Source organism: Protopterus annectens, chromosome 5.part0, assembly GCF_019279795.1.
Source record: "Protopterus annectens isolate FY-2018-M chromosome 5.part0, PAN1.0, whole genome shotgun sequence".
In the NCBI taxonomy this organism is placed as follows: domain Eukaryota; kingdom Metazoa; phylum Chordata; order Ceratodontiformes; family Protopteridae; genus Protopterus; species Protopterus annectens.
The window spans coordinates 1,537,664,621-1,537,681,227 of record NC_056735.1 but is presented as its reverse complement, the minus strand read 5'-3'; positions in this window follow the sequence as shown (position 1 = coordinate 1,537,681,227).

The following is a 16,607-nucleotide window of genomic DNA, read 5'->3' as shown; positions in this document are numbered from 1 at the left end:
TCACTACAACCTCCAATGCCCTTCTTTGGCAAGCCTGTTGATATCATTCACATTGAAATACATCTTTGGGGAAAGTGTAACCCAGTAATCTCTGTGGCGTGTGCTGAGACTATGTAATGCTGTACTAGTTAGGTAGGAGTTCCAATCCCAGACATGGCAACTCTGAGACTGTGTGTGTGTGTGTGTGTGTGTGTGTGTGTGTGTGTGTGTGTGTGTGTGTGTGTGTGTGTGTGTGTGTGTTTGTTTGTCATTCATATCTTGTGTGGAGGTGGCTGTGAGTCTGTAACAACTGGACTCAATATGGAGCGGATTTTGTAAGTTTCTTATATGGTGGGCCTATTATATGTCACAATGTCCACCTTACAAGGATAAGAGATGTCAAATAGCAGAGAGGCTGGGGTTGACAATCCAAACCCCTACATGTGACAACAAGGCCAGGTGAACAATTTAGGCAACCCATGTATTACCCAGAGAACAGTCTCATCCCATGTCTCATACAAAAATACACTCGGCTAGGCAACAACCACTTTGTTGGTAGTTCCCTGCATATTGCCCACATATAGTAATCATGGTGTGATTGCAGTGGATTACAGAGGGCATGGCATCCTGTCCCATCACTACAATAGGCACATAATTGCATACAGTGCTCCTTCACTATGTTCTCCATTGGGTGTCTGCAACAAGTGTAGTGCAAATGTAAACCACAAAGGACATACCATGCCTTAAACACATGCCCTGTATGGACAGATGTGACTGACATCAGGGAATACCTGTATCATGCTGTCAATATAGGTGCAGGGTCAACCTGGTGTCCATTGCCAGTTCCCACCACATGAGGCCAGGAATGGCACATCCGATGATAACAATCTGCATACGCAGCATGCCCCAGACAGCCCAGCTACACTTCTACATGTCACAGAACATGCATGTGAGATGTGTGCACATCTCAGACACTGTCCATGTCATGGACTATAGAACACATACATGGCAAGCATTGCACAGCACTGGCCACCCACAATAGTAACCCAGATGACTGGATGGTGAATACAATACCCATCTGTCTGGGCCAATCCAGACACTACACACCTGAGCCACACTGCAGACCATTTTCATGTGGCCCGATGCCAAGTTATATCCTTTACCTAGCCTTGTACAGCCTTCTGGCACAGTCAACCACTACACACCTGTGAAGCAATGCACCCATGCATGTCAGTACTGGCAACCTGTGTCTGTGTGTTTGAGGAGTATAATAATTTTGGCACCATTCACACTCACTGCACCTTCCATTGGCCTACTGAAGCATGCCTTCTGATTTCAGACACCTTCACATACCCTTTGCCCATACATCATCTTGATAACCACTGTGGTGCATGTGATACCTGCGTATTACTGTATTGTGGCAAACTAGCTAATTAGGAAGTCTACTCCTGACTCTGGTGTGTGTGAGTCCCAGAGGGAGTGTGGCTGTGTCGATGTTGACACCTGTTCATGTAGACAGGCAGGTGTACTACACCTACATTATCCCTCCTATATCACTGTTGCAGATATCACTCACCATCAGATATACCTTTGGACAGCTCTCCAATATGTAAGCTCTGTGGTACATGCAATAACTGAATAGACATTTGATAGCAATACATAGCCTGCAGGGGATTGAAACCCTATACTGGTACGTGTGTGAGACAAACATGCTTAGGTTTTACTCTCCCACCCCCTCCCTGTATTACTTTGTCTCTGTCTGTCTCTCTCACTCCATCTCTGGTGGATGTGGAGAAGTACACCTGCTTTGGTTAGGCAGCAGCTTCTGTTTTGAAAGTGATGCTCATGATCTGCTGATGGCCTCTGCATGAATTGCAGTCCCCTACTAGCTGATTGCATGCAGAACAGCTGTAGTAACATTCCCATAGCCAATTCCATGGAAACACACTTCTATGCCTAGGAACATCATGTGGGTTTTGGGCTTTTTCATTCACTGTGAGCAGGACTTCATGTCGGTGTTTGGCAAACAGCTTACAGATTGTATTGGGATATACCTCTAACAACACACACTGTGGAGACAGGCAAACAAAGAGGAGGGGGATGTGCCAGACATGACTACAGAATGTAAGTGTTGCTCTTCTGCATTTAGATGTTGATTTAAAAGGGTTTGTCAGGATATGGCTTGTATACATGATTTAATACCTGTTATAACAGTGTTATGTGTTTGAGGAAACTCCCACCTGTAGGGTTATCTGCAGACTGGGTAGTGCTTGGAGTCTTATGTTTCTTGTGTTACTCACAGATCACCTATCTTAGAACGGCAGAAGCATAGTCTGAGGATTGCAGTCAGTACATGGTGACAGCCATGAGAGTTACAGACTTCATATCCCTCATAGGACATATGTCACAACAAACCCTTTTACAACAGTAAATGTATGAGGGTATCACAGCAACATGCCAATACTGGCCCAGTGTTTGTGGCTCCAGCCATAAGTCTGTCAGTCTTTGTACATATGTCATGCAGCAAGAGGTACATATGTTCTGTACACCATTATTTATTGACATCATACCTGATAACAAGCCAGTCAGATATCAGACTGCTAGACATGTTATGCATAGTAGGGGTTATTTCTGAGGACATAACCTGGGCATTCTGCGGTTTTGTGAACAGTAGTGGTGTCCGTGTACTTATGGTGATTGTCGACAGTATGTGTATTGCGAATATGTAACTTGGCCTGTGTACAGACTGTGGTAGATGTCATTGTTCTTGATCCCATTCTATCTGATGTTACATGCTGCTCCATTGTATGGTACCCTATCAGCTCACATGTTTGTAGGGCCAAAGACACACGTGTCCCATACCACAGACAGGCATTGGACCACACTGTGTCGTGACCCAGTTTATGTAGGGCTAGTGTGTGAGTGGCACATATGAGGATGGTGTTGATTGGACAGTCCATATAGTGTCATATTAAGCTTGCATACCATATGTGGCTGTGGCTGTGTTCACATTGGTTGTGGGTATGCACTTTCTCACAGGTGTCTGTTACTCTGTGCTGTGACATGCCTGTAGAGCCTGCTATATTTGCTATATTTGCAGGTACATGTGTATTCCCCCAAAGAAATGTAGGTCAGTGTTGTGGCAGTCTGCCAGGACTTTGTTACATGCCTATCAGCTTAGTGTAATTACCCAGAGTGATGTTATGTCCAGATATTTGCAAGTCGTACTGCTGCCAGGCCACCATAACTGTTGTGTATGTCTGACAAAACAGTGGGATTTTGTATAGATGTATGCCACTAACTACTGGGTAGTATATGGCCCTATGACCTCTGCACCACCAGTTATTATGTGTCAGGACAGACAGGCGTGTCTGAATGCATAAACTGTGTGGGCATATGTAGTCCAGTATTTATGTGATATACCCATGTACATGACTGTTAACATCCACATTTGTCAGGCTTGGTCCACATGTCTCGCACAAATGGGGATCTGTGTATTCCTCTGGACTGACCAGAGAGTGCCAGATTGTCCACATATATTGGTCATGTGTCTGCTGCAGTCCACAGGATCATTACTGTGCTATCAATGGTACTGTACTGTGATGTCCTTAGGATGTCTGTCAGTAACCAATGGCGTACATGTCAACAGCAGATGTGACCTCCCACACAAAACATGTCTGTTAAGACAACTCCTGTTACAGTAGCAACAGTCTACAGATATACCTGCAATACATACATGACATCCCCTTGCACTAAGAGGTTGAGACTATTGGTGCTGAGGTAGGATTCCACTTCATGTTCTGGACATGTGGTAATCATATATGTATGTTTATATATATATATATATATATATATATATATATATATATATATACATATACATATATATATATATATATATATATATATATATATATATATATATATATACACAGCTATATATTTCTACACATATACAGATATATAGATATATATGCACATATAGTTATGGATATCTACATATATATCAACATAAATAGATATATATTTTTAGCTATATATGCTTATAGTTACAGATATCTACATATATATCAACATAAATATATATATATATATATATATATATATATATATATATATATATATATATATATACATATATATATATATATATATATATATATATATATATATATATATATATATATATATATATATATATATATATAATATATATATATATATATATACATACATACAAAGATCTATAATATATTTGATGCACTATACAGATGTCTATAAATACATGGGTCTATATGAGTACATCGACAAGCCATAATATCGACATCCACTTGAGCGACACAAAATCACAGACGACTGAAATAAGCGAAATGTCACATTACCGAAATTCACAAGTTCGACAAACAAGCAGTAACTAAAGACATGCCCCTAACAACTGCACAAATCTGCTACTCTTACAAAACATGGTAGTCATGTATAGCTAACTGAAAACTCCGTTACAGAAATAGTAATTGAATACACATCTCCAGGTTGTTAGCAAATCGAGAGGCAGTGTATAAGCTCAATATTCTCGTCACTGACACCGGTATTTCCCGGTTTTCAGTTAGCTATACATGACTACCATGTTTTGTAAGAGTAGCAGATTTGTGCAGTTATTAGGGGCATGTTTGTTGAACTTGCGAATTTCGGTAATGTGACATTTCGCTTATTTCAGTCGTCGGTGATTTCGTGTCGCTCAAGTGGATGTCGATATTATGGCTTGTCGATGTACTCATATAGACCCAAATACATATATATGAATATATATGCGTATGTACATGTAGACATATATCTACATATGCATATATATATGTATATATCCATATCCTTGTCATGTGTAAACATTACTGTTGTGTATACCTTCCAAGATGTATCACACCATATGTATTTGATATGTGTATATTTAGATATAGCAACATATGTGATGCAACAGTAATATCACTAACATTTACTATACAATTAAGTCACAGTGATTGTTCAATACTATTCAATATGTCTACTGACAGATGTATTGGAAAAACAACTGTCTGCACAGCTATCATGGCGTAGTGGTTTACTGCTGTAACTATACTGTACAGGGTCCTGGGTTCAATACCTGCAAGGGCTGTTCGTTTTGTTTTTAGGCAGAACAAGTGCTGCTGGATACAGAGTGGTTAAGGCAGTTTTGAGTAGCTTTATGTGCATTTGTGCAGGTTTGCCCAAAGTTAAGCGATGCTATGGTACGGTTAAAAGTACAGGTGCTTACACCATGTAGGCTTTACTTACCAGTGTGCAAATGTGCTTGCTGTTATATTGCAGCAATGCTGACACCTGCTAAGCATAGCTCAGCCCTGGTAACCAGTGCTCACATCCCATTCTGATAACATAGCAGGGTAATGACATCTGTAATAAGTGTATGTAATGCCATGTACATAGCATGCATCTATGTGCTGTCATTATAGTAGCAAGCGGTGTGAGTGTCATGTCTGGGACACAAGTATATAAGACCTGTACATCACTCTTATCTGTGTGAATGTGTTACATACAAGGGTAGTATTCCAGGTTATGTGTCATCACACTGTCATGTAGTGTATCATGCTGTTACTACTGTTGACAGTACATTTCCATGCAAGAGTAGATTGCTAATTGTAATACTGACAACAAGCACCCCTGCATGCATAGATGGACTCTGAGGCCTGACTGTCGTGTTCCTGGTGTGTGAGCTGTGTCACAGTATATATCTCCTACGGGATAATGGTCTGACATGTGGAAATTAACTGTAGACTACTGTCGGTATAGCACGTCAGTGATGGCTGCCAACATGTAGTAATGGTATACATATTGGTGTCAGACGTCTATCTGTTGGCACATTCATCCTACTGCATAGCTAGTTGGCAAGCTGATGTCTGTCAGTCCCTGTACAGATGTACAGATGGCAGGTATCTAGCTTGGATAGGTACAGGCAACCTATGCATGACTGACACTGACAAGTCTGGCCAGACGTGGTATAAATGGCACATATAGGACACAACACCCTGTGTGCACCACATGCCATGGGTAACTCCACTACACTACCACAGTCAACAGAACATGCTTGGGTACAGGTCTCCAACACAGACACTAACCATGTTTTGTAATACATGTTGCATACATGTCAAATGGAACACCTCACTGGCCATTTGCAGGAGACACCCAGAGGGTTGTCTGATGTATGTCACCTCTCACCCTAAGGGTCACCATAATAGTATCTGTAGATGGATTGCCTGCTGGCACATCGCAGATGGCATGATAATACTATACACACATCCCCTACATTTCCCATCTCTCCATGGACTATAGCCAGGTGCACACCTATGACCACCGGCAGCAATGCACCCCAGTACTGTCAAAAGTGTATGTGTGCATTACTGAGGATATCAGTGTTTGTGTGTTAGTACACCTGTAGTTGGGAATACCATGAGGGCCTTCACACCTACTGCAACACCCATTGTCATAGTTAGATGTGGCTGCTGCTGTACCGGACATTACAGGTACCCTGTTACACTCCTCTCACTACAGGCTACCTGAGCCTTGCAGTACCAGCACAACACTGTTGTACAAATGGGTTGATAGGCATGGGGTACCCACTGAGTTCTGGCAAGAGTGTGTGTATGTGTACTTGCGTGCATGTGTGTATATCTGTAGGGTACAGCACTCTGAGGCCACATATTCCTATTGCAATACTCATTGCCACACAGTATTATGGATAGTGAAGTTGCTGCCCATAGGTGAGGCATAACAATGCATCACCCTACTATGCCTGTGGCATGTACATTAGATACATATCCCTGTAGTACCACTGTTGGGTTGGACAGTGGGTTGTATCGCAGTCCTGGTCAATGTGTGATAGTGGGTATGTCAGACTGTCATCATGGGTTCCAGTCTGTAAAATATCCACAGTGGGGAGTGGGTGCTGTGTACACTGTCATTACACCATGGGACCACTGGTACATGTCCCATGTACCACTGTATGGTGACCACTGTCACCATCAGCCATAGAGGTAACTGATAACACAATTCAGCCCAGTTATGCATGTGCTGTGTGAAGCTTACCTTCAACACATTGGACACACTGACAAGTTAGTACTGATAGGTCCAGGTCACTCAGATGTGTGTCTGCCTGCTCTGTGTCTGTTAATGTGTATATGATGGTATGTCACCCTATGTATTGTCCATATGCAAGCATTACATCCTCCATTACCATACTGCACATGCCTGGAGACATTCTGCATGTTACATGTAACCTGGAACACACCTCATCCTAAATGCTGTGTGGTGTGTGCAATGAAAGCCTCACACATTAGTAGCACTACATACCTAGGTAGGTGTCTAGTCCCACTATTGTCAATTAAGAATGTGCATGTATGTAGAGGGATCTACTTCAGGCTGCTGATTATACATGTCCCAGGGGGTCATCTGTTCATGTGGCACAGGCAGTAACTGTTATACAGACCTCTAACATGTGTTCAACTCTACCCAGTATATGGCACAGCCATGGTGTCACTACAGTGCACTACCCCATGGGAGATATGACAGCACACCATCCTCCTGCTGACACATGCCCACCTACAACACAAATGTATAACATTATGGAGAGCACAATCACTCTGTGTTACTAACAGCTATAATGCATCATGGCTGGACAGCTACACTTCCTGACATGTCAGCATCAAACATTACTGAAGACAACATGTTACACAGCAGTGCATTGGTACACTGTAATACAGTCACCATGTGCATCAGAACAATATTAGCTTGTCCCTGCATCGATGTTATGGATGACAGGGATGTAGCACAGGTATCATCATATGCACAGGGTGTGTTGTTGGTTTGCCAGAGACCAAGGGTGGGTAATATGTTTGACACCATGTGTGTGGGTGGGGGGTGTAATTTGCTGATAAGGGTGTGGTGATGTGATGTGTGTAGGTATGGGGTTGCCCTAGGTGTGTTTGTTTAGTGTGTGGGTATGCATGCACACAGTTCTGCCATGTGGCTGCCCTATACAGTGGTTTCTTGGACAGCTGCAGACCTTACCTGGCAGGGTGTGCAGTTCACCACCTCTGGCCATGGACATGCAGACTGTGCCTGCCAGGGGGACGATGGACACGTACAGGTACAGGCCTCGAAGTGCTACTCTCCCCTGATGATGACATATGTCCATTGGAACCAGATTCCCTCCTGGGACTGGCCAGGGCCACGTGCACATGGCCTACTGTGGTGTGGTGTGGACAGCACCCCCGCCCTGCAGTGCTGGGGCTGGTACTACCACTACGGGAGTGGCTTGGTGTCCTTCCACGTCGACTGCCAGATGTTGGTGTTTCTGACCTAAGTCCACGTGGCTGTCGCCCCATTCCCACCATATGTTCTAGCATGGATGATCCATTGTCGATGAGGCCCACCATCTCACCCAACCATCTATCCATGACCTCGGTATAATCATGGAGGGCACCTGCAAGTTCATGGATGTTGTCACTTACAGATGAGAAAGCAGCCCTCTACAGCCTCAGACCCTGGCCGGTGTACAGTTCCATATGTGCCTGCGCCCCCAAGCCAGTATGGAAAATGCATTTGGTGGTAACAGTTGTGGCACTTCTGCCAGAGGCATGATGACCAGCACCCCTCCCATGAGCAGCCCAGTACATCTGCCTATGTGGTGCCCTGACAGACATCTGACTATGCCTGCTGTGTCCAGACACAGCAGGCATAGATACCACACTGTCCTGTGCACTGCCACCAACCACCAACTGTCCCTCTGCTATGGACACTGGTGATGGGGTATCTATAGCCACTGTGACTGTGTGTGGGTTTGGGTGGATAACAAGGGGAATTTCAAACGATGGACCAGTTTCAGCCTCTGATAAACCCACCTGTGTCTCAACAGTTCTATCATCATTTTCGGTGTATGTATGGACACCAACATCAGATTGCATGGAGGAGGGACTCTGACCCACCTCATCACCTGTGAGGGGAAAACAAGAAAAGGACTTTAAGACCTGTATGGTATTGCATAACAGTACACACATATGCACACACAGACACACAGACACACACACACGAACACAAGCACACACGCACACGTGCACACACACATACACGCACACACGCACGCATGCACACACACACACACACACACACACACACACACACACACACACACACACACACACACACACACACAAACTGAAATTCCACCATAATACCTACTTGCCCCTGAGTTTACAGACAGTCCCAAGTTTATTCATGTAAGTTCCCCATCCTGCATCACACTTGGTAACATACACTCATTAAGATCACTCATTAACATATCATTCTTCTAAATGCCTAGACAAGTGATCACAACACATGACCTGTTACTCCATTACCTCTTTGACGTGATTGGAGTAGGTTTCACAAGGCCTCACTGCTGTTAGCCAGTGTCAACCCTGGGTGTGTCTGGACATCGTGAGCATGGCCCCCATATGTTAGGGGCTACAACGTTCACTCAATAATGTCATGCACTGGAGTTTCATACGTAACTATTGCTCAGTAGATGCAAGATCTCCTGCTCAATCAACTTAGTATGTGGACAACACTAATATATGGATACACTCCCTGGTGTTGTCTAGTAATTCCCCAATGCATCTGTAGTGCTGCAAAAATGGGTAGTCATTCACCTTTCTGCTGATTACAGTTTTAACGTTATACCTGGTGTCTAGTTCACCCCCCAATGCATGTTTCATGTTACAGACCTTATTATACTATCAGCTGTCCTGAGATTACATATCAGACAAATATTCCTGGTCTCATGTGTCAGTCCATGTGCATGTACTGCATGATTCCAAAGAGTAGTACTGATATATGAATAACCCCGCAATCACACATGTGCATACATGGACACCCAGTCAAGCACACACACACACACACACACACACACACACACACACACACATCCTACATCTATCAACCCCCCTCTACTCCACCAGATTGCACTTACAGGCAAAATAACCCCCCCACACTCACACACACACACACACACACACACACACACACACACACACACACACACACACACACACACACACACACACACACACACACACACACACACACACCTACAGATGAGGTTGCACAAAGATAACACACACATACTTCCCATTACCCATCTGTCAACATGCATAACATATGGTATTCAACAGCATGCAGTGCAGCTATAGTCAATCCATGCTAGCAACAGTATACATGTGTGTGATGCATGGGGCTGTGTTAGTAGGTGATGCCCCTTCCCTGGAAAACACTGCACCCATGTACACAGTATTGCTCTGCACCTGTTCTGCACCCTGCCATGTACTGTGCACCATGCCTCACAGGTGTACACATCATTGCTGAATGTGTATTACTGTGTCAGTTATGTCTGCTCTAATGCTCACAGCCCCAATGTGTTTGTCTAATACATACCTGGGATGATATGTTGACAGATGTCATTTGTGAATGCCTGATGTCTGATTTACAGATCTCAAGATCAGCGGTGCATGTATGACCAATACGATACTATTACACTGACAGCTGTTAAACCTTACTGTGGCTATGGAGAGTGTACACACCCTTATTGATATGATACTCTCTTCCTTAATATGCCATGTGACCACATCACTGCATATGTTAACATTACATGAGCCTGATATGTGACATATGTCCTGTACATTCAAATGCAGTGTATAACAAATGTGTTAGACGTGCTGATGCTGACTACAATGCATACACTTCATGGGTGCATATGTGCACACCCTTATCATGACGGTTTGTTGCACTTACTGTTATGTGTACTACAACAGTCACTATTCCTTGCAGGGGTATACTAGCATGGGCCACCTGCATTTGCCAGTATATGGTCAGTCTGCCCTACACATGTTCCTCCAACTTTGCATGATTGCAATGTCAACTCATGTGCATATCCCTTGGAGTTCACACACTGCCATCACTATTGCTCTGAAGTCAGGGTTACATTTGCCACAGTTTCTGAACCTGACTGTGTGCAGATAAAGCCATTCATAGCATCCTTAGGATCCATGCTGCAGTGCACTGGTGTGTCATGATGACATCCCTTACCCACCTTCAGCCTTTTTGCAGATACTTGACAACTATGGCCTACACGTGTGTCAGTTTGCAGACTCCCAAACACTAAACACCACATGTAACAGCCTTGTCCCAGCTAATGAATGGCAAACATACAGGTGAAAACTGGCACAGGCACAGTACAGATGGGAATGGTTGCCCCAAGGTGGAGTGAGGCATCAGTTGTGCAGCACATGTATCTTATATGATACTATCTATAGGTTTCCAATGTGGTCATGGTACACCAGTACAATTTGCAACACATGACTTTTGGGGACCTCTTCTGTTATGCATACACTACCTTTAGAGAGACCTGGCTGATGTTTCCTGTGGTACTACTGTCACATCTGATTACCCTAACCCATAGGCCACACTCTTGCAGAGTCCAAGCAACTGATGACATGGGTGCTCTACAGCCAGTACCTGCTAGACATTCCTGCAACCTACTCAGTGTTGTGGCATATTACTAGGCAACCTGCTTGACCAGTTTGCTACATGTAACATCATCTGTCTTGGATGGCCATCTGTTTATTTCCTATATCATTCCTGTCCCATACATCCTTGCCACATAAATGACTGTCTGCTCTGCTTGCCATGGTATATGCAATGGTGAGGTATGGCTACATGTCCAGTTCATGGGTGCTACCTGTTTTGTATGGGGCCAATACCATGTCATATAAGATGTGTGCAAGCCACAACTGCCTCTGTTGCAGGTAAGTATACACATTTGATGGCCAAATGTCTTGGACAGCAGACCAATACGTGGTGTGACATTGGGGATGTGTACTTGCTGAAAGGTGCATTTCCATGACAAATGCATGCAGTCAGTGCCTCAACAGCTGCTTCCACTATATTTTATCTGGAGTGTGTGCACACATATGCTTCCAGTGTTTGTGAAGGTATGTATTCTTCATATTTGTTGCCCTATCCTATGATTCCATATTACACACTCATTGTTCATGTTGGGACCACATTGCAGGTTTTAAGGATTGTGAACTGCAGTATTATGATATGCTGTAGTGTAGATATGTAACCGTTGCCATTGTAATACTGGTATATATAGTGTTGCAGCACTGTATAAGGGTGATGTTTCACACATGTCCCACTGTAGGCCATTTGTCCCACCATTATGTTCATCCCTGTGGACACATTTTGCAATGACAGGATGTTAGTTATATTGCAGGTGTCTGACATACCCTTCAGATATACCATCATGGTCACCACTGTGATGCAGTGCAGTTTGCAGCAACAATATATGAACATGTATGGCATGCATTATGGCTAAGTGTGTTAGATGTGTGCATGGAATATACCATTACCATTACATGACCAGTGCATTGGCAAGAATGAACATAAACCATACTCACCAGCTACTGGCTGCTGTCTTGGTGGTATACCAGAGGGACCTACATAATTGTGTGAGAGATATGATGTCAGTAGCCACAGCTGTGGCATTGGTATAGGGTGTGTGCAGCATTATAGTACATCAACAGTACAAGTCCACAATACTACAGCTTATGCACATCTGTTTATTACTACTACTCAGCAACACACTATATATATATATATATATATATATATATATATATATATATATATATATATATATATATATATATATATATATATATGTCATCTCACATATGCATGATCTACCTGTACAGATGCAGATGGATACGCAACAGTGGTCTACTGATGTGCCCTGTGACCTTACTTGCATGATCCCTGCCAGTGTGTGGGTAGCACCCACCTCCACTATGGTCTCCGCCAGTTGCTGCATGTGCGGGCGGGCAGGTGCCATGAGGCTGGTGAGGAGTGCCTCAACATTTGTCAGGGGGGGGATGGATTGCATGACCCCCCCATTCCAAGGTGATCCCCCTATAACTGCAGCAGCATGCAGATGGGCATTGCAAAGAAGGTTGCTGCAATGATGCCATACCTGCTCATATCTGCAGTTATTCAGGCTGACATCATTGACCCTGTGGACCAGATCGTTCCACAGGGCTGTCTGCTCATGCTGATCATGGGCTGTCCTGCCAAAGAGCACCTGGTAGTGCTGTACCAGGTGGATGATGATGACCTCTTTTTCATCTGCTGAATAGACAGGTAATCTGCCATGTGACATCTTGCCTGAAAGACATAAAGATGGAAACAGGTCTGAGCAACTCATACAACAAAGTTACCATAGTTCTTAATACACATCACTTTCTCCCCCTCACCATATCTGTGACAACAAACTGTTCACACAACTCAATAGGTATGGCTACAGCTTGCCTACCATTGGGTCATATATCGTACTGTACCATGATTTATGCTATGTGTTTGTCGCCATGCTCCCTGTGGGGACACTATCATTGCTGGCCTGTTACGGACAATGTCACCTGCATGCCATTGTAAGGGCCACTATGGTTCTATATATGCATGTGGTCTGTTTGTTATGTGATTGCTGCACATCTGTCATTATGTGTTATTGGGGATATCATATCTATGCATGCTGTTGGACATGATCCAGGATTGTGCGGACTATTACTACCCACAAATGTTCTATAACAGTGACACAATAGCATGATTAGGGAACAGTTGCCAGCAGAACCACCTCTCCCACCTCATCCGGTCATGTTACCAGGCTACATCACATGTGAGACCAACCCTGGGGCCTCCTCATCTACTGGTCCTGCACTATCTTCAGGTAGAACCATCTCAGGGGATGATGTTCCCCCCTGGGGGCACACACAGACATGATCCTGTCACCCGAGGTCAGATCCAGAGTCTGTTGCATAGAGAGCTCCACAGAGACTCGGGGGATGTGCTACAGCACCTTGAGGCACTCAGCACACAATCACAGGGTCCACATGCTCCTCCTGCTCAGCTTCCAGCCCAGGCACCTTCAGGGCCGTAAAACTGCTCTTGTGACTGGCAATGGGTGGGGACCTTGTTCACTTTGCTTCCATATGCAGCTCATGGGGCTTCCACATCACAAACGACACCCACCATCCGTGGTGTTTACACACCACATGTGTCATATACCACCCCTGTAGGAGGCTGTCCTCTCTATCTACAAACCCAACCCACCTCCATAAATATACCTGCTATCCTTCCCCAAATTCTCATTCTTACCTTCACAAACAAGGGCAATGTGGTCCCAGCAAAGGGTTCACATGTGACATAACAATCCATGTTGCACACACTTACTGCTGTATATATATATATATATATATATATATATATATATATATATATATATATATATATATGTAGATATATATTATGTTATATTTATGTGTTTATATATATATATATGTATACATATAGGTGTCTGTATATCTGTAGATGGGTGCACTTCAGATGATCGAGTTGCTAAAGTCTCGAAGTGCATATGGTCGAAACCATATGATCGAGTTTCAGAAACTTGAAAATCAGAAAGGGGTTAAAAAATTGTGGAAATACCTTAATTGAAAGATTCTGCATGGAGGCAAGCTCCCCTGCACCCCTGCTACGTAAATATATGAACTCTGACATTGTGCTGCAGTGGGGAACAGGGAAATCTCCCATTCTGCACTGTCTGCAGAAACACAGAAAGGGAGATTTCCCTGTTCCCCACTGTAGTGCAATCTCAGAGTTAGTATGTTTAAGTAGGGGAGGTGTGGGGGTGCAGGGGGGCATGCCCCCCTGCAAAAATGTTAGTACATGTTTTTTATTCTTGTATGTGCTCACTTCTGATGTTCGTGTTTCTGAAACTCAAGCATATGGTCTCAAGCATATGTATTTTGAGATTTCAGCAACTTTATATATATATATATATATATATATATATATATATATATATATATATATATATATATATATATATATATATATATATATATATATGTTACATTCAGACATCAAGTCCACAATCTCTAACTCTCCTTCCTCCACAGCTGCACTGTTCTGCCTTGCTACAACACAGACAGGTGCCACATATGGACACAGCCTAACATTAGAGGGGTATATATAGGGACAGATTGCAGGTAAGCCTATTACATACCTATGGCATTTCAGCATGCTACATTACATGTTAACTTGAGTGTCCTGCACTTGATGGGCTCTGGAACCCACGTGTCCATCATTATGGCATTACTTCCACCACCACCTATTGTCCACAATAATATACATGTTTTCTATTACACAACACACACTATGATGGCTTACATCTTGTCAGTTAGTGCTGCTCTGCACAGTTGATGGGTATGGCCCACTACCCACAGGGACAGACTCTATTGTCCATAGCAGTTCTTCAGCTGAACATCATTACAACAACAACACCTGATGGCACATATAAATAATTCCACATCATCTATCCCATTATTATGGACCAAGTACTACAGTCAATTACATGCACATATACTTCACATACCTGTTGTGGGAATGAAGTCTGTTCTGGATAGTTTGCTTGTAAGTTTTTTTTTTTTTGTTTTTCTTTGCCTTTTGCTTTCTTTCTTTCTGTCTTAGTTTGTTTCACTCACTCTCTCTATATCTATCTCTCTCTCTCTTGCTCCAGTAAATGAATTGAGCTGCTTTGAATTAATTGCAGCAAGGCTTTTGTAGGTGATGCACATGATCAGGTGATGGCCTCTGCACCAATCAGTGTCCTTTACTTGCTACTTGCATGCAGCATGCTGTGTAGTACTTCCAATTACCACTGTCATGGCAACCCACTACTGTAAATCCCTACGTCATGTGGGCATGGTCCATTTACCTTTCCTGTATGGTAGACATCCTTCCTGTATGTGGGCAGCAGTGTTACAGACAGCAGGTAGCAATACCTCTTACAAGAGGACTTGCAGACTCAGGCCAGCTACATATTTTTATAAGGATCCAGAAATACAGACAGAGAGTGAGTAGTGTTGTTATATGCATTGTATAGCACCAGTGTTACAGGGTTTGCATGTACATACTAGTTTAACATGCAATGCAGACTGTCTGTATAGCTCTCAACTGTGAGTCTATCCACATGATGGCCAGAGGTGTGCCTGTTATGTTTTGTCTGTCTACCACACAGGTCTTGTGTCAGATATATTTCTGGCAGTGTGTATGTGTTGAGTGCTAACATTACATGGCTACATTCATTTGTGTTTCTGACTTCACATTCCTGACTAAGGGTATGTTGCAGACTATCTTGTAACACCAGCAACTTGCTTAATGTATGACAACACTATTTCACATATGGGCCTGGGTTCCGGCCTCTGTCTTCCACCTACATACCAGACTTGGTCCATATGACATGCAATAATGGGTTGATACGTACTGGCCTGTGATTATGTCATGCTGCCATTACTGCCATCATTCCAGTGCTGTTGTGGCCCCCACACATATTGTGGGGTAGGGTCCATATATATGTGGGCTTCATCTGCACAAAACATGTGTGCCCTGCTGCAGTCCAGAGGTGAGTGTATGTAACAGTGTTATATGGCCCTGTAAGTCAGTCTATGGGGGAGTAT